Here is a 23832-nt window from a genome sequence, read left to right on the forward strand (position 1 = left end):
TCAAGGTTTAACTTTTAAACAAAGCATGTGATGATGAGAATAAAATCAAATCTAATATATTGGACTTACAGGGATATGTACATCTTGTGACTGCTCAGTTCAGTAATAAAAGAGTATTTTCCAAGGTATATCAGCATTTTTAGTTTTGTCTTTTAACAGAGCACACTATATCCTTGTGTAGTCCTTAGTATTTAAGCTATTCAGAAGAAACAGCATAAACAGCAGCCAAATCTTTTAAGACTGAAGTATTTAGTATTCTTCCATTTAGCAGCAAGTTATGAAGTTTCATTTTAAAAGGCTAATTCTACCAATTAGCTCATCCTGTTCAAATACACATATACTGTTGGGAAATATAAAAATGGTTTATTAAATCAAAAGATATGACTGCACTTCAACTAGCACATGGGCATGAGAGATCAAGTATTCCCTACAGATTAATCCCCATGGCATCAGAGGCTGATTTGGCTCACCAGTATTACATTAGTAAACCATCTAATCCAATTTAGAGCAGACAGGAATGTTCCATCCATTATGGTATTTCTAGTATCATTAGAAGCAGACTGATTGAATAAGCATCCTAAATCAGCCTGCAGCATGCAAGTAAATCACTGTGACTTGGATTGCAAAATCTTTTTTTAAAATAAAAATTAAGGAAAAAGAAAAAAGAAAGAAAAAGCTCCATGTAACAGAATGGAAGCTCTCTGTGTGATTTTGATTTCTGAACTCTTGTGGACAGTGAAATTTCCTTGGTCCTTCAGTATGTAAGACCCTTCTCTCTGTAAGGTAGCAGTACAAAACACTGTGGATTTGCAGATGTGAGAAGCTCCTTATGTGTGCCAAGCTTGTCTTCAAGGAAAGCAGTGGAACTCTCCCCACTAAACAATAACAAACAAAGTAGGCTGAATGAGGGCAGAGCAGGATGCTACTCTCACAAATAAAATCTGCTGTGTAAAATTGGAGTAACCATAGTAATAAAATCTATCAATCAAACATATTACAGAGATTGCAATAGAAAGGATGAAAAGAGAGTCCAAACTTTGTATTTGCCCAAAATGAAAAACGCTCAAGTAATTACAAAAATAGTATTTTCATTCTAAACAGGCACATCTGAAAGAAAAACAATTCTTCAATAAGGAAGTAAATATATGAACAAAAATGTTGGTGACAGTTCTTTGAGATGACACAGCTCTCAGAAAGATTCCAGCAAAGGGCTAGGCTGCAGCTTTGAAAACTGGGAATCAAATGGAATAAAACGATCAAAATGGCACATAACCTTTGCTGCCCTTTGAGACCTCTCACATTGCACCAGCAGGGCCATGCAGGTCTCAGCTACACTATTTAAGCAATCAGCCATAAAAAGGAAACTTCAGCAGTGCACAAGGCCCTGAGTGGTTGCTCATGTACATGAAGGATTCACATTTGTTTAATGGCAAAGTTGCTCTGCTGTCAGTCAAACAGCTCCTAATCTTGTCCAGACTCTGTGTAATAACTGAGTTAGAAAGGAAGTTATTGATTCTTTGTGTTCCAACTGCTGAAAAAGTGAACAGCGACCCACAAGTGCAGATATGGACCTGGCAGGAATTGTTTTCACTGCAGAGAGGAATATATCTGAACCAAAGACAGTTTGGCAATAGAGGAAAACATGCACAGATACCAGAGGTTTCTGGAAATTCATTTCATGGATCTTCCTCTCTACCTCCCTGAAAATACTGTAAGTTTGAACAACAAAATATTGATTATTAGAGGGGGGGAATTTTGCAACCAAACTAAATATTTTAAGTTTACAGGTTTTAATTTTTGTAATGAAAGCAAATCTTTGCTTTTGAAGAAAAACAAACAACATCTAAACCAAAAAATAAAAACAACCATAACCTTAACAAATGCTTCATTTATTTCAAGAGAATGTTGAAAAAAAACCTTTCAAGACAATTTATTCAGAATCCTACCCAAATTTAACTTCAAAAATGAAATGTTTTCTTAGCACTACTCTGAAAAGCTCCATCTTAAATTAAATCCATCTGAGAGAAATTAAATGGAAGAAATCATGTCAAACCCCAGCATTCATTCTTAAACAAAATGACAAACTTGCACAAGACTCTGCTCTTGTTTTTCCACATCCTTTTGATCCCAACAAGCCTGTTTCTGTTTCTGGCAAATTCTCATCAGGAACATGGAAAATCACGCTGAACCAGCTGGAGCTTGGGAAATCTGTTCTATCCTTTGCTTAAACTGGTTATACTGGTGCCAAACATGATTATTGTTATTAATAGCACAAACCCAGACTGAGGCAGTAAACCACACTCCTCCCAGAGCAGATTACTTGTTAAATGTTTCTTGTTGATATAAATGACAAATGTACCTGATTAGCAAAATCCAAAAGCTTGTTCTGAGGTTAAAAGGACTCAGAGTTGCAATTTTTCTAATGAACTTCCCTTCTAGTCCACAGTAGAACTCATCAGACCTACCAAATCCTATTGCTGAATGAAAGCTCAAATGCTTTGTAGAGCTAATGCAGGAGAACTAGATTGAGTTATGGACACATGTTGCTTCTCTATGAAACAGCAGCTTGAAAAATTACACTTTCATCTTCCCTTTGGCAAGCATAGAATATTTTATTCTTTAATTTTCCCTCTGGTTTGGCTCAGCTGGGCTGGAAGGACATTAGGTGAGGACATTGAGGAGAAGGATACAATCCTTTCTTGTTCTTCTTTGCTGACAAGGCAAGTGTAGACTCACTGTTCCCCTGTCCACAAGAGACAGCCTTACCACCTATGTTCCTCCCTGTGTTTGCCACATTTCTGGTTCCCCTGACACACTGTGAGTCTGGAGTCTTCTCATTAGTGTTTGGCCCCAGCCTGAGCGCCAGCATGAAGGAGGGAATGGGGGAGAGAGGTCCTTGGGATTGACAATCCTGCCTCCCAAACTAACCTTTCCTACAGCTGTGACTTGCTGAACAATCAACTTGATAGCTCTAGCAAATGCCCAGAATGTTGTGTGAGCCCAGATCCAAATGATCAGCCCTTAATCATTAAACTAAAGGGGGAACAGCTTGTGGTTTGGAGCCTTGGCATTATCAGAACACAATGGAAGCTCCATTTCTCAGTGCCTACCTGTCAGATGGGTTCTCTCTGCCAAGTCCATCCAGGTGTCAGTGAAGTTCACAGGAGTTTCCTGGCCCTCAGCATCTTAAAAATTCAGTAGCAAAGTGGCACAAGGAGAGTATCTGCCAAAGGAAAGGCACAGATCCACTGATTAGCTTTGTGAAGAAGGAACGTTATTTCTGGCACAGAAACAAATAACTCTTAGCCAACTTTATGCAGTGGCCACAGTTCTAGCAAAAAAACCAAACCAAACCAAACCCCAAAAACCCAGAAAAAAACCCTCCCAACAAACCAAGAGAGATAAAATTAAATTTGATTCTGATATGACTTCAACTAAGCAAAAAGATAATAACAGAAAAGGATTTGACCTCATGTCTACAGTACCAAGAAAATGTTCACTCACTGGCAGATTTTATACACAGCAGGTGGAAAGGAAAACTAAATGTTACCATGACTGAGCTTGCATTTCCTGATATCTCAAAAGGCATTTGTTTCCCAAAGGAGAGCATTAAACAAAGAGGCAAAGGTTATGTTCCTACACACATCCTAAGTGCTGAATCTTAGTTGTGATGGAGAATATTTTTGCTTACTACAGATGCAGCATTTCTAATGAGTCAAGGTGCATCAGTGGAGTGTTTCAACTATTTGTCTACAATTTTGCTATCTCCTGAATATTCAAACTAGTGGCTGTCCTGAAGAGACTAAGCTACATATGTGCAAGGGAGGCACACACAGACACTTTTTGATCAGCAAGGCAATTTCCCAGGGCAATGTGCTGATCAACACACTGAGCTGAAACATCTGCAGGATAAAGGATTGTGTCTGAAAACCCTGTGTTTGATGCCCATAATTGTGACAAAGTCATTGCATATTCTGCTCAATGCTTTTTCTGTTTCAGCACTTTCTCACTGTACAAAGAAGCTCCAGCAGCCTCTTAAATGTGGTTGGTAACTCAAAGTACATTTGGGAAATCAGCCAGAGAGAAAGGCTTTTCTTCTGTATGTTTTGCTGCTTTTCTATGAAGTGACAGAAAAGATACACATTTGCCATGTTTACAGGGTTTCCCCTAACAAAAAAGTAGGGAAAAAAAAAAGAAGGAATGAACTTGAAATATCAATTTTTTAGTATTAGCATTGTTTACTTTACAGGCTTAAAGCCGCTTAAAATCTGTCATGTTCCTATCTAGGCAGGCAGGTTTTAAACTGTATGCTATTAACTTTTAAACTGCAGGGATGTAAAAGTCTATTGTATCTCAAGACTGAGTTTGCAGAGCTGTCAAAGATGCTTTTCCTCTGAGCTAAACATGATTTGAAAAACGTTGCAAGCCGGAGCATTTGCTGCTACTCACAAAGCACTGTTTGCCAGGGACCACACAGGAGAGTGAGGCCCAGAGGCAGCCAGCCCTGGCAGCAGAATTCCCTCATCATGGCCACAAGGGAATTCCCTGGAGACAGAAAAGTGAGGTGCAAGACACCTAAGGGAGGGAATAGGGTTTGCTAAACAGAGAATTGTTTCTGAAGCCTTGCTTTTCTCTATGAATATCTATTCCATGGTAGGGGGAAGGGCCACCCAAGCTCACCTTCAACAAACTGCTCTGCTGAGAAGCATCATTGCCATCATTGCCATGCTGCTTTTGGTACCTGAGCTGCTCTCAGCATGGTGAGTGTTCTGCTCACACACACCACGTTATTTACCTCTGGTTTCCCTGGGTTTGATCCTAGGAATGGCCCTAAGATCTTACCTAAGGGGTGAAGGGCACCTCAACTTTGGGCAGAGCCCAGAGGTCCTTTAGCAATGTGGCTTTGATCTCCCTCAGCTTTAAAGGAGCACAGGAAACAGTCCCACAATTTCTAGAGAATGCCTGAGACAAGGATTGGGAGCAGCCAGAGCAATATCAGAGCACACCAGTGGATTGATTACACCTGAGTTTGGTGTTGTCAGTGTGTGCTCATGTGTTCTGCTCATATCTTCATTTTGGACACCTTGTGTGTCTTTCCAGACTGGCTGCAGAGGGAAGCAAGCGCTTAGCTCAACACAAATGGGCAGGTTGCCTTTCAAAAGGGGCCAGGGCTCCCCAGCCACTGAAGAGGCTGAGCAGGGATTTTTTTTGGTGATTCAGTTACTTGTGTTTCCATGTCCAAGTATAGAATTCTTTGTGATGGACTTAAAACACTTCCAAAAGGAATGAGCTAACTTTCCAGGTAACCTGCCAGGCGTTTTCCCTGGCAGCACAATCCCTCTCAGCTTTGCAGACAATGTGCAGCATCCAGAATGGTTCTCCATTGCTTTTGCAAACTGGGTCACAACACATTTACATTTGGAAGGTGTGGTGAGTAAAAGGCCTTGATTTTTCATCCTGCTTACACCTCTCGGATATCAGAGTAGAGTCTACTCCTCCTTTGAATATAAGGGCAGGCGTTTGCCAGTACTTTCAGTAAATGGAGAGTAAAAGTCACTTATGCAAAGAGGTGAAAATACCTGCCAAAGGACCACAGACTGCTTAGCCTTCAAGCAGTCTGCATTGCAAGATTTCATTTTGAAAATAGTAATTTAAAACACTTGTGAGAGCCAAACAATCTCTAAACCCTTAATTACAGTGATCATGTAAGCTTTGGTTTATTGGCAATTTTTTTTTAATAGTAGAGCATATTTAGTGATGCAGCTGGAGTCACACCACCATAGGGAAAAAAATAAAAACAGGATAAAATTTTAAAACCTGATCCAGACCCTCTGGAAATTATTGGAAAGCATTCCACTGACTTCAGCACACTTTCCTATCAGAAACTGTTGCCCAGAACATACTTTATAGCTAAATTAGAAAGCTCTGAATCACAGTCTTGTAATACAGAGTTCAAAAGATATTATTGCTAAAAAGATGCTGTTACAAACCTATTGATCTTCATACCTTTCTGATCAAGAGGTATCAATGGGAGAAAAAATTTGCCAGGGATACTCTATCAGTGAAAGGGAGACCCAGAGCTCCGTTATGGAAAGCCTCGTGTACTAATCCTGTTTGTCTCGGTTGCAAAAGAATTCTTCAAAGTTAAAGCACCCTAAGGATTTATCAAGCACTTTTCAGCCTTCAGCTGGATTGAGCTGGGGAAGCAGTTCCAAAGCCTGTAGATTAGTACTGCACAATCAGGCTCGTGTAAACAGCACGACAAGGCTCAGCTTGATGTTTCAGGCAGTGACACTTGACACGATTCTGGAGACAAAGGTGCCATTCCACTTGCAAACCAAAGATGACACTTGGGTGAATTGCTGAGGAGGGTTTGCCCTGTTGCCTGTTGTCAGAGGACTCCTGCTGCACAAGGGTTCCTCACAATGGTGTTAACAGGATTGGCAATGCTCACCAGGCCCTTCACACCTTGGATAATGAATTATTGAATAGTCAGCTTTTGAAAGTTTGTAAAGAAAACCTGCATGTGTACAGCTTTGGGGCATAGTTATCATAAAAATAGATTGGTAAACTCTGGTACCAGTAAGAACAACTGAGTTTCCTGGAGCCTTCAGTGTGACTAGGACTTCACAGTGGGATCTATGATTGCCAGAGATTTTCTCTTAGCAGGAGAAGCTGAAAGAAGCTCCTGAAGCCCAGGTAACCAATGCTATCATTTTTGGCCTCTATTAAATTTTGTGCTCTCATGCCTTGGGCAGAGTAACTGAAACCACAATATAATAGAACAAAACGAAATTTTGGATTTTTTACCTTTAAACTTTCAATTTTGGAAAATAAAAGCATTAATCAAAGAGGGTGGGGGCAAAGTACTGACAAAATAAGTTGACAGTTTTCTTCTGTTTGATTATTTTTTCCTGTATTTTCCTACATTCATGGAAAGAAGTTCAACCAGCTCTGCTTGTTACCTGACATAAGAATATTAAAATCCTGCAGCTAATTGAGCCAAGTGGACCTTGAGCTATGCCAGCAACAACTTGCCTTCAGTGAATACAATCTCAAAGAGCACCAGGGGAGAAGCACTGAGCCCCTCAGTAATATAGGAAGAAGAACATTAATGACTATTTCAATACATATTTCTTTAAGGCAGCAAGGAACCTGCTGGTTTCAGCAGGACACTGAAGTGTGATATTGCTGAGTATTCCCCATATTATTTACCACGTACATGTCACTGCAGCCAAACTGTCCATGAGTCTGTGGGCATGAGTGCAGCCCTGCTGCTCAGCACATACATACAAGAGAGATAAAATGGTTCGTCCCTCACTGGTGCGGTGTTTACATCTATCCAGTCACCTTACCATTTATGCTTCTAAAAATTAACAGGTTGCTAATGTGAATTGTACATATTTTGTCTTGGCTTTTCTACAGCTCTTGAGGTTCAAAATTTCTCTTTCTTCTGAAAGAAGCATCACAGTGAAAATACTATTTGAAAGATGGAAATGATTCTACTCCAGTATTATAACACAGTGTAGCTTAACTACAATAGTTCACTGATTAGCAATCAGTTTCTTTTTTTTTACAGGACATTTTTATGAGACTATAAGCACTCTTGACCTGTGGTTTAAGCTGATAGTTTACAGGAACAATGATGTGGAAGAAGCCAAGTTACTAAAGGTGGGGAGGTTTTTGGTGCCATGAGGAATCCTTCAGCTCTTTCAACAGTAAAGACTGGTAAAATTTGCAGTTATGTAGAAAGAACTGGGCTTTGTGGACCTGTTCATTTTTGGGAAGGCAGTTAGCTGAAACAAGCGCTGAAACATTCAATTATTTCTATCCTTGGATATCTTACAAATAAAGTAGTTTGGGATTGTGAAGTCACGCTGACAGAAATACCAGTATGAGTGAAGCTTTTTTCTTTGGTTATACTTCTGCAATGCCAGTAGAAGTGCAGGAGTATAATGCGAATTTTCATAGTCACACAGATCTTAGAGTGTTTGAACAAAAGCAGCCATTGATACCTTACCAGCACCTCTTTGTATTTGCTCACAGTGTTACTGTGAGTCTTTGAAGAACTGAGCTGCCTGGCCTGTCTTAGTTGGAGATTCACAGTTGCAACCACATTAGAAATAAAAATGATTAAAAAATGCCATCAACTTATTTCTAAAACTATACCAAATAGTTTTAAAAATTTTGTATATTATTCTGAGCAGAAGTCATGAGAGAATATCACTTTTGCCAAAAACTTCAAATAAAGGCTCTAGTTTTAGGTAATGTTATAAACTTACAGTGAACTAGCACAATGTAATAATAAGGCATGTCAAATTTATTTCTAGCTGTAGGCAAAGAAAAACAAAGAAACAAGGGTAGTTTCAACATGGTATTACAGCACAATAAAAATCTGCTCATTAAGTTTCATAAAATCCATTACAAAGTTTAATGCATGTGTTTACATCACTAACACAGACTGAAGCCTCTGCCATGAGGCTTTCAGCTGGAAATTGCTTTACTTCACAAATTTTCATCTAAAGCCATTTTAAACGATTATGTCAAAATAAAGGCACTAAATACAAGCACTCACAACATTTTCCCAGCTTCCTCAGCACACCCTCATTACTGGTAGTATGGTTTGTAAAACATCAAAATCAGATTGTCACACAGAGATTAAGGCTGAGATTTTCAGCGAGACCTAAGGGAGTTAGGCACTCAGCTCCTGGTGAATTTCAATGAGTCAGGAGCATACATTTCCCTTAGGCTCCTTTGAAACTCTCAGCATAAATATTAATAACTAACTTTTAACAAGCATTTGGTCATTGATTTCAATTATCTCAAATATGCCAATGGCTATGTCCTTTTCCCCACAAAGATCTTTTTCCATGTGCAAGTTTTTGGGGATGCTCTTATATGCACAGTATTACAAAAAGGATCTTACAAGTTTCTCCTGCTATGGAGGCCCAGCAGAGTTTACATGTGATAGTTATTGCTGAGATCTTTTGTGCCACCTTTTGCATCTGCTTGAGATGCTATGTACTAACAGCAACCTCTGATCACATCTTGTACACTGATTGATATTACTCAGAGAAACAACAGGAAAGAAAACTCAGTATTTTAGTATACTGAGAAGTACAGATATTCTATTCACTCCACAAAGACATATATATCTTGCAAAAAGTCAAATGCTGACACTTGACAAAAGTATTTAAGTAAGCTCCAGTTTCACTCTAATTATATCAAGAACTACATTTTTAATACCTTTCATTTTTAATTCCAACATTACTGCTAAGCCTTAACATGCTGGAATGTGTGTGACTTCACACAGCACTTGATGTAGAGTTATGGATTTCCATTAGAAGCCACCTCAGGGGCTGTGCCTAGGCAGGACCTGACAAGGTGCTCTGCACAGGTGTGCAGCGCTCCATCCAGCTTGTCATGAAGTTGGGAAAAGTCAAATATAATAAAACCTAAACTTTCATAGATATTATGCAAACACAAATTATGTGTCCACTCTGCCTTTTGGGAGAGAAGGAACTTACTCTCACAGTGAATTTCGCCTCAATACAGAATTCATGCCAGGTGAAATGCAACAGCTTTAAATGTGATGCTGATGGAGCCTGTTCCACCATCATCTCCTTTGTTATCTGTTCCTACTCTTTCCTTCTCAGAGGCACAATTTTCTGCAAGGCACTGATACCACTGAGAGTGCTCAGATTTATAACTGTGGCAAGATGAAACCATATGCAAATATCAGCTCCCCTAGCTGAGCCCTCTAGCCTCAGGTTTTACCCTTTGCTGGGTGAAGGATCAGTATCTGATCTCTGATTAAAAAAATGTTGATCCTGGTTTCTGCTGAATCATGTTCTTTGCTATTATTCTTCCTGTCACCCCATCAATCTATAAATTTTGAGATATAATTCTGTTTATCCCAATATTTCCTCCTTTTGGTTGACCTTGTGGGTTGCCGTCACAGCTTGAAGCTTGCACTTGTGTCTTGTAAAACATGAAACTGTTTATCTACCCCCCATTCTGGAGAATCCTGAAATGCTAATGCTCTACAAATTGGTTTGTGCCTATATATTTGCCTGATTATTCTTGCAAACAAATCTGGTACCTCTTATTAATCTAACAGCCTCAGTTTATGTTCCATTATGACAACATTAACATGGAACCACATATATATGTCCTTAAATATGCTCTATGTTTTCCCTGAATGTTACTGGCAGGAGATTTGTGACTGCTGCAAATGCAGAACAAATACTGCAGTGAAAAGCCTGCTCAAACTCATGATAACTCTGCATATCCCCATTAATTCCAAAGAATTGTGTCTGCTCACACTGGGGAATAATTTTGTATTCTGGAAACTACACAAAAATCAAATATTTGCTTTGATATTTGATTCTTCCATAGGTTCTGTTTTTATCCTGTTTAAACTTGTATCTGTGACAATATCAAACGTAATAAAAATAGAGTGTAGCATTACGGAGGATTGTGCAGTGAAAAGTGAGAAAAGCTGATCAAACATATTTTAGGTTAATAACAGAATCAATAGATGATTTCACATTCTGTCAGCTCCAAAATTGAACAAGCTATTCTCTGTCCCCAACATGTTTAAAACACATTTCAAGGGAAATGGTGTAAATATTGAAGAACACCTTGCCTGGACATGAGACAGCAATCTGCCACTACATTCACAATTTCCACAGAGAGAAAGATAATAAACTTCTCAGCTTTTCCACTAGGACAGGACAGGACAGAAAATAAACAGCTTACAATGCAACAAGAATTATGTAGAGCACAGAAGCAAACCTTTCCCAGCTACCAGGACACTGAAAGAACTACTTAGGAGGGTTGCAGAGTTTTTAAGAACAGATAGGGCAAAAGCCAAGAGATAAGTCAGAAGCACTTCAATTTTTACTTCTGTCCCTGCACAGGGGTTTGGTTAGGATGCTCTCCATGTCCCCACTAGCCATGATTCTATGACCAATACACAGATCACAAGCTAGCGAGGTGTGTTACAGGAATAAACTGCAATACTGCAATATAACTCAGTTAAAAATTCTGCTTTCATACTGAGGCATGTGGAAATCCCTCAAAGAAAACAGAACTGCCAGGACTGCATTGCCTGTAGGGACTGAGGCACCCTTCAGGGAAGGACTGTCCCCAGAGCTGTCCCCGAGCTGTGGTGGCACCAGTGTGTGGGCTGAGCCTGCCCCTCCAGGCCTGGCAGATCCCCAGAGCTGCCCTGCAGCACTGACACCTCCTGCCCTGCAGCTCTCAGAGTCCTCAGAGAGCCTGGGTGGGCACAGGAAACTTCTGCTGCAGAATCCTCGGAACATCCCCAGCTCTGCTGCAGCAAAACTGAGTGAGGGAAACACACAGGGACCTGGCAGAGGGGTCTGCACCTCCTGAACTGAGTGAGTGAGTCAACCACGAGGAGAAGTCAGGTGTCTTAAATGCCAAAAAAAGGTAATATCTCAGAGAAAAAGGAAGACTTAAAAGGTTAGAAAATATTTAGATAACTAAGGTGATTCAAACAGTCTAGACTTGATGATTTTCATCATAAAATATTCAGAGAACAAGCTGAAAAAATCTCAGAAGTGATTATGGGAACTTGGAGAGAGAAAGGTTTACTAGAATGATAAATCCAATCCTAATACAGAAATGGATAAAAAGAGTAGCTTGAAAAATTTATTGGATAGATGGATGGATAGATAGATAGATTGCTTAACTCCAGCTCCTGGGAGAATAAAAAAAAAAACAAGTAGGAATGAATAAAATTATTTGCAAGCTCCTGAAAGACAAGAATAAGGCAGGTAACAGATGACATGGATTTTGCAAGAATAAATAGTTTCAGAAATTTGTTTATTTCCTTCTCTAACAGGAAGAAGGGAAGAAGCTGAGCTCTATCATGGGTCTGGCTCTATTCAAGGATTTTTCAGGGAGAAATGCTTTCTGATGCAGATAACTCCTAAGCAGAAAGGCCTCCAGGTATGCTAGAGAACAGGAATGGAAATCAAAATTGTTTTGCCTAACTGAAGCACTGGTGTGGAAAAAAAAGGATAAAACTAATTAAGGAAAAGATAAAGACTTGTTCTTGCTTATGGAGAAATAGAGGGAGAAGTGCAGGTCTGAGGAGAGCAAAAAAATGAGATAACAGATTACAAAGTGAGCATGAGTGAAATGTATCATACAGAAAAAAAAAAAAAAAAAAAAAAAAAAAAAAAAAAAAAAAAGTAGCTGCTACCTGGATTATACCAGAATCCACACAGGAAACATAACCTAGAGCAGAGAGTTTGGGAGAGCAAACCCACAGCCAGAAATGATGAGGGGAGAGGGTGTTTGACACTGAGAACAGTCTTGAAGAACACAAATGACAGCTGCCAGGAAGGACACAAAACAAAGTTTGGGTCCAGATAAACAGGGTGAATAATTGGGGTAATTAAAGGAAGGAGGAGGTTTTTTTTCTTGGTATGAAAAATAATAAAGCTTGGAAATAGCTGCCTGGGGGGACCACAAGGGCCTTACTTCTGGAAATCCAGAGCATGAAGTTAGATAGATAAATATCTGCCAGGACAGGCAGAAGTATCCTGCACATCCTGCTTAGAAGCACAAAGATGAACTAAGAGATGCACTGAGGTACTTTTTAGCCTTATTTTTTCTGTAATTGAAGAAACTCTGTTGATGGGTACATGTGTTCCTAAACCTATAAATTTGTTTTCCTGTAGTTTCACATTTGTGAATTGCCTCATTTTCCCCCTTTATAGCTTAAATTTATTTCAAATCTAGAGGAAAAAGTATCTATTTCTTCCTTCTGAATGAGCTGTGGTCTCTACAATTGAAATCTGACAGAATTTTTGTGAGTGTATTAACATAAAACATTTCAAGCTGTTCACAGATTGAATTTAATCCTCCTTTCAATAATCCAAGTTTAAATCCTCATTTCAATTATCTCTACATTTTGTAGAATCCCTCAAATGATTCAGCAGTAAAGTATTGCATGTGTTAGAATTTAAAAGCCAAAAGTTATGAATGGAAGCAGATTATATCTTATTAAAATGTTAATTCCAAGTCCTTTGAGATAATTGTGACTAAAAGCATTGGTTAATATGTCAGAAACAAACACCATCAAAAATAATTGAACAAAAAGAAGCATATGGTCATCATTCACTTCAGAAGAATGACAGGAAGGCAGAATTATAGGATGATTTTTGGAAGTGTGGGTACAAGGAAAGATCTAATACAAGTTCCAGTAAGCAATCCTTTTACATCCTTCTTTATATATGCACTTCTAAAATTCCCAGCTTAATTTCCCTTCTCTATTGAACAACAAAACATGAATCATGCTGATGTAGAAATGCCATTTCCGAGCTACTTTGCTGTGATGGTACAACTGGCACAGCAAAGGAAGAATCCAGAGCTGGAATAACTCCCAAGTAACTGCTTGCCCAGCCCTGCTCTAAGCAGATGATAACCAGGATAGAACATTTGGTAAACGATTTGAGCCTGTCCAGGATTATCTCCTTACAAGTAAATTTGAAAAAAATTATTTGTAAAGGAGCTCAAATTTACTCTTAATGGTATTCTAGCCAGACAAAATAAGAAAGAAAACTATGCTGAGATATGCAAGAGAGAAGGTGTATTTCTCTCAAGTTACAGTATTCTTCAGCACCGACATTCAGACCTAGTGGAGCTATTTCCATTCAACGTGGCATCAAACCAGATCTCCTTATTCTCCTGAGCAGATGCAGTGCCATCAATTACATTACTCATGTGAGTAAGCAGAGGAGAAGCTGACCTTTAGAGAGATAACAATAGATACTTCCCAATTAATGTGAAAGTGGGAGTATATAAATCAATCCTAAAAAGCACTTTAGATAATATAAAATTAACTCTTTGCTATTCAAATCAAATGGCATCCCTTATAGAGGGGTCTGAGCTACTGCACCATTAGTGATCAAAAATCTGCTCACCCCCTCCTGGGATTTGTTCAGCTGCCTGTCTTCTATCAACAAACAAGTCAATGAGTCAATAGCTAAAGCAAAATGCAAGGGTGAAAATACATTATTGTGATGCATGCCAGCATGTGAGCAGGAGCACTGAAAAGTCAACCAGAATATAAAACCCTCTCTTCTCCAGTATTAAAGTTCACTATTTAGAAATCCACACAGTACTATTCCTCCTCAACCCTTGTTTTATTTTAGCATATATTTCTCCTCAAAATCTACAGTTATAAAAACAGACACACACACTGTTGTGCCTTTTCTCACTAGAAAGATAACCTTCAGGATGTAAATCAATGCACTCTTGCCCTGGTAATTCAGTCTTGCAGAAAGCTGTCTCCAGCTAAACAATATCAGCAGAAAAAGGCACAGAAGCATTCACTCTTCCCCACTGTATTCACCCCAGTGAAGTGTTTACTTCAAATCCAAGCTGCAATAATTTTAAATTTTAAATGCTGCTGCTCAGGGCTGTGGTCTAGCCCCACATGGCAATGAAGTACCACAGCCACTGTCTGGCTCCCCCCTGCAGTGGGGTGGGGGAGAGATCAGAGGAGCTAAAAAAAGAACTCAAGGGTTGAGGTAAGAAGAGTAACAGTACTAGTAAATAATCCTAAAATAACAATAATAGCAACTTTAATGAACAGAGATTACAGTAGAGCAAAAAACCAGCAATTTTAATGAACATGACAGAGAGAGAGAAAATAAGCCCCAAGAAAAACAAGTGATGGACAATAGTTGCTCTCCACGCCTTGACCAATGTCCATCCCATTGCCAAGCAGCCATCAGCTGCTCCTGGCCAGCTCCTCCCAGTTCACATTCCCAGCATGGAAAGTCCCCTTGGCCAGTCTGGGGCAGCTGTCCTGGCTGTGCTCCCTCCCCATTTATTGCACAGCCCCACATGGGCAGAGCACAAGACACCAGAACATCCAGGGCTCAGAGCAAACTCTGCCCAGCAAAACATCAACATCATCCCCAAGCTGCATGCCAAACACAGCCCTGTACCAGCTACTGAGAACAGAATGAACTCTGTGCCAGCTGAAACCAGGACACAGTCAAACTAAGAAACATCTCACAGTCTGGGTCAGCTGCCATGTAAATTGGGAACTGTCAGTGAAGCTGTACCACTATGCCAGTCCTAAATATCCAACCTTTCAGAAAGGCATTAAAACATCTGGGTACTTTTGCCAATGGAGTAGCTCTCCCTCACCGCTCACTGCAGAGCACTAGGGCTTGTGGCACTGTCCATGTAGAGATTTGGAAACACTGCACATTGGTCACATGAATATGATGGAAGAGACTACCACAGAGCAAAAGGTGTGTTCATCCTGTCACCTCTGGTTAAAAGTGAACAGCTACAGAACATGCAAAATTCCCCAACTTACACTCATATGAGGGCATAAAAAGATTGAACATAGGAACATTGGTATACTCTGACAGACATTTTTTTGGTAGTTAGCTTAAGAAATGGTCACTGAGTTACCACCTCGATTAAAACCATATCTTTAAAGCTACATTTTAGAAAGAATATGTAATGAACTCTTATGTCAACAGTGAGGATTAGGTGTCCTAATAAGCATCCTGAAAGGATGTGGTTCTGAAAAAGAATAAGGGGCTCACGTACTTTCAAGGTCAATTGAATTCTTGCCATACTGTGAAACACTTGATTCCCATCCCAAGCAGAGGATTTGCCACTTTTCCTACCCCATTCTGTCTCCTGAAATTCCAAAGCTTATTCTCTTCCACCTATAGTATACTGTGACACCCTCGAGGATTTAATAATTGATTCCTTTGTGCTTACTGTGATCAAATCTGTTTTATACCTGATTTCATTTATGTTACAGGGTTTGAAATGGCAGTCAGTCAACCCCACATGCTCTGCAGTCCCATAAGCATGAAGCAGTGATGACTCCATCTGATTTCCTTGAAAGAAAACTCAGTACTCATTTTTAAAACTTCATATAAAGCATGTGAACTTTTCAAAATGACATTATTCTAAGAGAGCAGTGAATCCTAATACATGGAGACAAGGATTCCTGAGGTCAGAAACATCAGTTTTACAAAAATGTCCTGAGGGATGCCTGAATGTATTATCTTGAGACCTTTAACCTCTCACTTAGGCCTTACTGCCCATCACTCCACTTCCAATCCATTCCTAACATTTTACTTGTCTATGAACTTCTTGGAATGACAAGAGGATGATTCATAATATATAGTAAGGCTTCCAGGAAGCTTTTCCACTCAAAGCTACAGGGTAAGTGAATCAGCCTTTTGCTTTCTCCCAGGAACTACTTATCTTCAATCTTTCAATTAAAGGTCAAAAAATGAAAGAAGGCAGCCCAGTCATCTATTATGTTTTTTCCCCCTTTCCTATTGTAAGAGGCTTTGCTCTCCACACAGTTGTGTCTCAACCAGTTTGATATTGTTTTCATTGGCAGAAATTTGAAAAACAATTTTTCAAATTTAAAGAACAAAAGGAAAACTGCAGACGATGACAGCAATTTCTCTAGTGTGTCTGTTGGTCATTAGCAATTTAGATCCTCCTGAAAGAACCAAACCCACAGCTTTTATCATAAGTTAGTAAACAGTATTTTAAGTGTCAAACTGAGAACAAGTTTAAAGGCAAATTTATCTCCCATTCTTGCTTTGCTAGGAAGGAAAACACAAAAACAGAAAGCTACAATAGCAGCATAGCTGTTTTGATTGAATTTCAGGGTAGCAAAAAAACGGCGTTTGGATTTTATCTGCAACTCACATGGTGAAAGGTGGCAGAGGATGTGGATTAGCATCCTATGCCTATTTCACTGTTGCCCTAAGGCCCTGTTGTAGCAGCTCAGTCAGAGCACAGATGGGTCACCAGGCAGACATAAGTCTCATTAAAGAACCCGTGGCATCAAAAGTCTTTGTGCAGGTCAGAGAACCAGCTCTGCTTGCTCTGTGCCAACTCTGGGCAAAAACGTAATACAAACATGGAGTCAATTTAAGGAAAGAGTCACTAAAGAGGAAAGCATGTGAACAAAAAACAAAGATAATAGAAAGGAAAAGATGAGAAAATGTGATCAGTTAAAACAATTTCATATTTCATTTTAGGCCCAGTTTTCTATGAAAAAATGTAAGATTCCAGGTAAATTTAAAAAATCCCACCATTTTGTTTGAGGTAGAAAAATAATATTTCAGTTAACCCAGCCAGTTTACTTATTCTTTTGTTAACAGAGGTTTGTGTGATCGTAAAAAGTGTTCCACAAACAAAGAAAGGTGGAAAGGTGTTCTTGGGGAAAAAAAAGATGACTTTAAAAAAAATTACTCATCTTGTCCCCAGTTTTACTTTCAGACATCAGAAGTTCTGTTTATTGCTAAAATAAGAAAATCCACACTGCTGTAACATTATACCAACTCACTTAGCCCCTTAAAGAGGACAAAAGCTGGTAGAGCCCTCCAGGCTGGAGACCTTGCTGCTCACAGCTCCCAGCAGGTGAAGCTGGCTTTGATTTCCACACCAGATGTGCTCCATATTCTGGCAAGTTCCTTGGCAGCCCCAGCCACTTGTGGAGAGAAATGTGTCCTGTGCCAGTGCTGCCATGCATGGACAGAAATGTGTCCTGTGCCAGTGCTGCTGTGCATGTGAGGTCAGGAATAAATCAACCCCTGTGGTTGCTGCCTGCAGTCATGGAGAGCCAAATCCTGCTTTTTTTCATGACCATTTTACCTGTCCTGCCCTGACAGAACCACCTGTGGGCCTTTGCCTGAATGGGGAGGGCCCTACCCGGTGCTGGTGCCTCTCCCAGGGAGCAGTGGCTGGGGAAAAGCTGTAAGATAAATCCTATTTGGTACAGGCTCAGGGAGCTGTATTTTTGTGTTTTTATCAGCCTGCTGGACAGAGCTCAGCCCGGCTGAGGGAATGGCTGCCTCAGGGCCCGCACAGCCGCTGCCAGCGCTCGCTCTGCCCACAGGCCCGGCCCAGCGCCTGCACAGCAATATCTGTGCAGGAAAAAATCATTAATGGAGAAGTCTGAATCAAATTGCAAACGTGAGATTAAATTTCCTTCCCGAATGACACTGTTAGTTAGTGTTAGTAGCTGTGCCACAAAGCAGTTCCCATTCTCCTGCTCGTCCCAAGCCAATAACAGCACTAATGGAGCACGTGCAGCAAACATTTGCTCTCTGCAGCTCCGACACGGGCTCAGCTCCACAAGTGCCTTTATCAACAGGAGTGCTCAGCACAGGCTGCCTGTTTGTCACCTGGCTGCCCCTGCACATACCACACCTCGACAGATGAAACAGAGCTGCTGTTTGCTCCCCTTTTAAAGACGGGAATGTTCTAAACTAGAAACTGATCCTTGGCATGGCGAAAGGAAAGATCTTTACAAAGAAAATCAGTCCTCTCCTGACCTGAAAAGAATCTCTTTCCTCTAGTCTGGCTGCTCTTGCTCCCCAGAGCTGCACCTTCAGTGCAGCTGAAGCTGAGTGAAGAGCAGGGCCTTGGTGAACTTTCAGCACCCACAGGAGATCCACTCACCACCTTTCTAATGCTTTAAGTTTAATTTTCACAGTTAGCTTCAGCCATTCCCTCAAAGCTATGTGCTTATGGTTTTCATAGGTTTCACCGTGAGTTTTGCATGCTGCTATGGCTTTTCAGGGGTTAAATTCATTCATATCATTTGTTGATTATTTCCCATCAGATTTGTTGATGCAGCACAAGCCTGTTGGGTTCTCCTGAAATCAGTGGAACAGCAGATTTACATCACATACACCTCTGGCTCCTTGACAGAGAGTTGTGTTCTCTGAGTTCTACAACTAGCAAAAGTTCAGACTACTGAGCTTTTCACAGCTCATAACAACACTTGAGTGATACTCACATTTCATGGAAGGGGAACCAGAAACAGTGTTTTGGTCCAGGGTTCTTTTTCTTTTGCACGTTATAGGAATAAACCACAAAGCTCCTATTTGGTGCAGCAGTGCTGGACTGATCCCCTGCAATTTTTTGGTGTTTTCCAAGTGTGACTTGACCTCATACTCAGTGGAGCCACTATTTCCAGCACTCCACATGTGCAGGCCTGCAATGCTGCAATTTCCACTGTGGCCCATGATCTGAAACACATCTCCCTGCACCTCATTCTGCAAAATCAAAGCATGACTGTTTTTTGCCTACAAATCCCTGCTCCCAAAACTAGAGAAATTGTCTGAGAACTTGTGTGTGCAGGAGCTTCTAAGGACCAAAAACAGTTGGGAGGGAAGAGAAGCAAGATTCATACCAGCCTTTCTAAAATGTTCAAAATCTGAAAGCACAAGAACGGTAAAGGGAGACCTGTTCATCCTTTCTTGTTCCCAGCCGGTAACCTGGGTTCATCTTGACAATATTCTAAAAGTAACATCTTCATGAAACAAAAGGAGTCTTAAAAGCCATGACTCATACTTCTCTAAGAGACGCACTAAAGAGAACAGAGCCAACCCTTTCTCTGGTGAGACCCTGTGCAAATCTAAGAAATGAATGCAATAAAATTATCCTAAAGAAAAATTATTTTGAAATTTCAAAGGAAATACTGCCTTGAATGAGTAAAAAAGCTCAAAGATGTACAAATATCTCAGAAAATTCATAACAGATTAGGCACAATTAGGACCATTTACAACAACACAATAGACTTCACTGAATTCAGAAACAATAAAAAGATAAAGGAGAGACCAGGACTAAGGAAAAAATAAGAACAGTCTTTCTGTCTCTCTGGAGTCCCCTTTTAAGTAACTTGCTTTTTTATATATACTGGATATACTGGCAAACAGCCACACACTTTACATATATCATCCACAGAAGAGTTTACCGGTCTATCATTCTCAACAGGCATCGAAAATCAGTAAACGCCCCCCATTGTTGTACCCTGAAACTCTTCCAGGTCCAGGCTATCACTTAAGCCAAAGTTTATATGATGGTTGAAGAATGGAACCTTTCCAAAACAAACACTGAGAAAAATGTGCAGACTGCAGATGCATTATCAGCTCTAACAATGCTGAGAGGATCTGGGGAGGAGAATGGGGTGACATTCTATTGCAGGATATTATTGACATTTTAGTATGGGCATAAAAATGACCATGGGTCAGACACACCACTGTCTGGAGCTGTGTGTAATTACACCAGCAATTATCTTCTTCCTAATGTAGTCTAAACCCAGACTCAGCAATTGTTGCAGTTTTCTCTATGGCATTAATTTATCACATTTTGCTAAAACATTTTATTCTTTTTGATAATGAACATCAACAATAAATACAGAAGTTCCTAAGTGCACTGTGAAGCCTCTATGCTAATAGCTCACACAGATCCTTTAGGCTCTTTTCAACTTTCAGAGCCTTAAATCTAGAGAAAGGCAAGGCTGCTCAAAGAGTCAGCCTCTATTCACAGGGAAGGAACCAGCAGCATGTTTTAGGAAAGATTTGTCTTTGTGGAAAGAACTTCCCATTCACTTGCAAGTGAAAAGTTGGCTGTGTAGCACTTCAATACTCCGCAGATGACAATCACTGAGCCTTCCTCAGAGTGCACATTTGTATGGCAGGTGGCACTGGGAGGGAACGAGAAGCACAGCAGTGTGGAGTGACTCACTTTCCCAAATATGAAGTGGAACACTCTTTGATCAGGCATTTCCTGCTTTTCCATTCCATTCTGAGAACACAGCAATAACTACTCATAGCGGCATGAGCAAGCAAGGCTTTCATTGAGTTTTAATTAAATAGCATCTTTTGCTGAACAGCTTTGTATCTTGTTCCTGGCTCTAGTGGAAGATATGAACGGCACGGACAGCTTAGTATACACTTTCCCAGATCCTGAACATCAATGTACTTGGAGGGGACAGCAAAAATTATTTGTGGAACACACAAGATCCCAGGGCTGGATTTTTGCCTGTGTTTGTGTCTTCCCTTAAACATAAAAAAGGTAGATGAAGACTTTTAGCAGTAGTTTGTACCAGCAAGTACAAAGCAGCCTGCCAACTGCCCTAAGATGGTTAGCTGACATTTCCTGTGGTGTAAGAGTCTGCTTGGGAAGTATAACCCGAGCCAGCTGTGCATCATCTGCTCCCTCCAGCCCGAGCTGGGGAACCCGCTGGTACTGCAGGGGCATGCGGTGCTCCAGGCAGCCCCAGCGTGCCCGGGGAGTCCCTGCAGGGCTCATTAGCTGGCAACATTTCCAGCGCCTCTTTCAATGCCTTCTCCCCCTGGTGATGTTGGAAGCCTGGAAGCACATGCAAGCTCAAACTCCCTCTCCATCTCTGTGAGCTGCCCTGAGATTCTGACTCACCTCACTGTATTTTTAAAACATCAGTGACCTCTTTTCTCCTTTTCCCTCTTTCCGTGAGGGAGTTGCATAATGGGTGTGAGAGGAATGCTGTGCCCTGGCAGCTGTGAAGAGCTATTTCCAGGTTTTGTGTTTCAGCACATATTTGCCATCATACACTACCATTTCAGTGCAGCTTTCCTGCTTTCCACTTTAATTAACTTCTGCTACTAACACTTCATATACTGCTCTGAGTTTGAGGGTATGATAGGCAAATATTAGAATTGTTAAGCAGGTGAAAAATATCAACAATAAGCAGGAGATTTATTGTAATCAGTCAATATGCTCAGCCTTGCAACTGCTCAGTACTTTATGCTCCATAATTATATGGTTGCCACAGTGTAGCCATTCAACAGTGTTATAATTAGTGAGTAATTAACTGAAGCATTTGATGACATGCTGCAGAGCACAAAGCATGTGTGCTGTTGATAGCAAAAGGATACATAAAGTGCCTTCGTAACAATTTTCTCCAACTATCACATCCTCAATTGTTTCTTGCTTGTGGTGATTTTCACAACTTTTCAGGGGCTGCACGAGATCACAAGCATTTACAGCTGATTTTGATGCTACCGCAGCTTTTAGACACTGGGCTTCCATTGAAATCTTTGATATTTAGCTGCCTTTATGGATCTGAGCCTTACACAAGCACACCTTCTGGGCTGCCTCAATACATACATACAATCAGAGCTATGCATCTCCCTCTATTGGTATACAAAAAAAAAAAAAAAAAAAAAGAAAAAAGTAAAAGTGTTGCTTATTCCTGTAGGGTAAAGATTAAATTCATGCTAATACAACTGAACCCCCACTAAGTAGTGTATTAAGAAAGCTATTCTGTTAGAAGGCACAGCCCTAATTAAGAGACAATTAGTATGGTTTAACATTGTTCAGATCAACTTTGGGTAGGTCCTGTTTTTTAAAAATATATATATACACATTACTGATGTTTTTCAACATACCAAATGAAGATACAGAGATGGAAATTCAGTGCAGCACTGAGTGGGAAAGGTGTATGTAAAGGCATGGAGAGGTGTGCCTGCTGCCTGTAAGGAAATGAAGGATGTATGCATGTAGGGGGACAGCAGACAGCATCTGCAATTTTTACATCAGATAAAGAAAAAAATCTGCATGAGAAAATTTGAGTGCCACCCTGAAAGCTGCTTCGTGCTCCTTGCATCAAATCTTGGCCTCTCCAAAGGACCAGTGACGTGTTTCACGCTGATATTTTCAATCCATTGTTTTTTTTTAAAAAAAAATTGTTTGGGTTTGTTTGTTTGTTGCTTTTCAGCTTATCCAAGTATTGCAGGCTATTTAAAGGCCCTTTCTTTTCTCTTTGTTAGAACAGCAGCACTGCTAGCTGTGCATGTCCATACATAATCTCCAGTAACTTCTGCCAGCACAGAGCTGGAACACCTTCCAGATTTGCTGTCTTTTAAGTGAATTATTTCACATTTTCAGGTAGTGGTGGCTGAAACATTTAGTCATAAACATACAGGAAATATGGATGTTTCTTTTAGAGTGACTGTGTCAGCTTGAATTTGATAGAACAAACCAATGTAAGCTATTTGCTCTCCTGAACCAGAAAAAAAATAATCCTTAGTAAGCTCTGAAACATTGCACAGCATCTACACAGCTAAACACAACAGTCTGTAATTTCCCAGTGAGTGCTGGCTGCTGAACAGTGCAGGCAGTGCTAAAACCTACCTGTGCTTTTGTAATGAAGCCCATGGTACTGCAGTCTTAAGTTTGGATCAGCAAGAAGTTTCTGAAATTTACAGTCACATGAAGGGAACGTGATGTGTGTAGTGATATGGTCAAAGTTCCCTGACTCCACATGCTGTGCACTTGAACCAGAGCTGCATCTGCCTCTGTTGTGGGTAGGCAACTTCAACTTGTAGGAAAAATGACTTTGAGTACTCTTGTAGCACAGGTGGGAATATGTGAGAGAACAATGAAATCAACAGAATTTCTTACACTTAAACAGCAAGTGACCCTGGTACGTATGAGGGGTAGCAGTGGGTCACTGTGAGGAATAGATGTCACTGTTTATTTGCAAAGTAGAATCTGCAATAAGCCAGGCTACCCTCCTGCTGCCTAGTAATGTGCCTTAGCTTCACCTTCATGATAACCCAGCACAGAGAGAAATTTAAGCTTCATGCTCGCTTACTCCTTTTCAATCTCTGCTTCTTTGCACTGACTGCCTAGAGGAGAACCAACCTGGTAGCACTTAGCAGGATTCATTTGTCCATTAGATACCAGAATGAGACCAAAACCTGATGGAAAACTGTTGCACAGCAATGACTTGTCTGTTCTAAAGGACCTGAATCATATTTTCACCAGTGACCCAGTACCAAAACTCCCCTCAGTCATGCAGTTCTCCATCTGCCATTTACAGGAGAAGGGTGAGAGATGTTTAGCAGTTGTTTTCAGTGGTCACCTAGCAGCTTTCAGCAACTTCAGGGAGAGAAAGGCCAAGTGCTTTTGAGGCCCCTACTTGAAATGCACACACAGATTGAAACACAGTCCCCT

The 23832-nt window shown here is 40.4% G+C and overlaps 2 protein-coding genes across 3 annotated transcripts in view; one reads left to right on the forward strand and one right to left on the reverse strand.

Moving 5' to 3' along the window:
* The window catches only part of SEMA6D (semaphorin 6D), a 244535-nt gene extending 241325 nt beyond the window's left edge, over window positions 1-3210 (reverse strand). The window contains exon 1 of the mRNA XM_074549336.1: window positions 3111-3210. The gene's annotated coding sequence lies outside the window, so the exon portion shown is untranslated. The remainder of the gene's footprint in view (window positions 1-3110) is intronic.
* The window catches only part of DMXL2 (Dmx like 2), a 419496-nt gene that overhangs the window by 33394 nt on the left and 362270 nt on the right, over window positions 1-23832 (forward strand). The gene's annotated exons all lie outside the window — the stretch shown is intronic.

This window comes from Zonotrichia albicollis, chromosome 11 (genome assembly GCF_047830755.1).
Source record: "Zonotrichia albicollis isolate bZonAlb1 chromosome 11, bZonAlb1.hap1, whole genome shotgun sequence".
Taxonomy (NCBI): domain Eukaryota; kingdom Metazoa; phylum Chordata; class Aves; order Passeriformes; family Passerellidae; genus Zonotrichia; species Zonotrichia albicollis.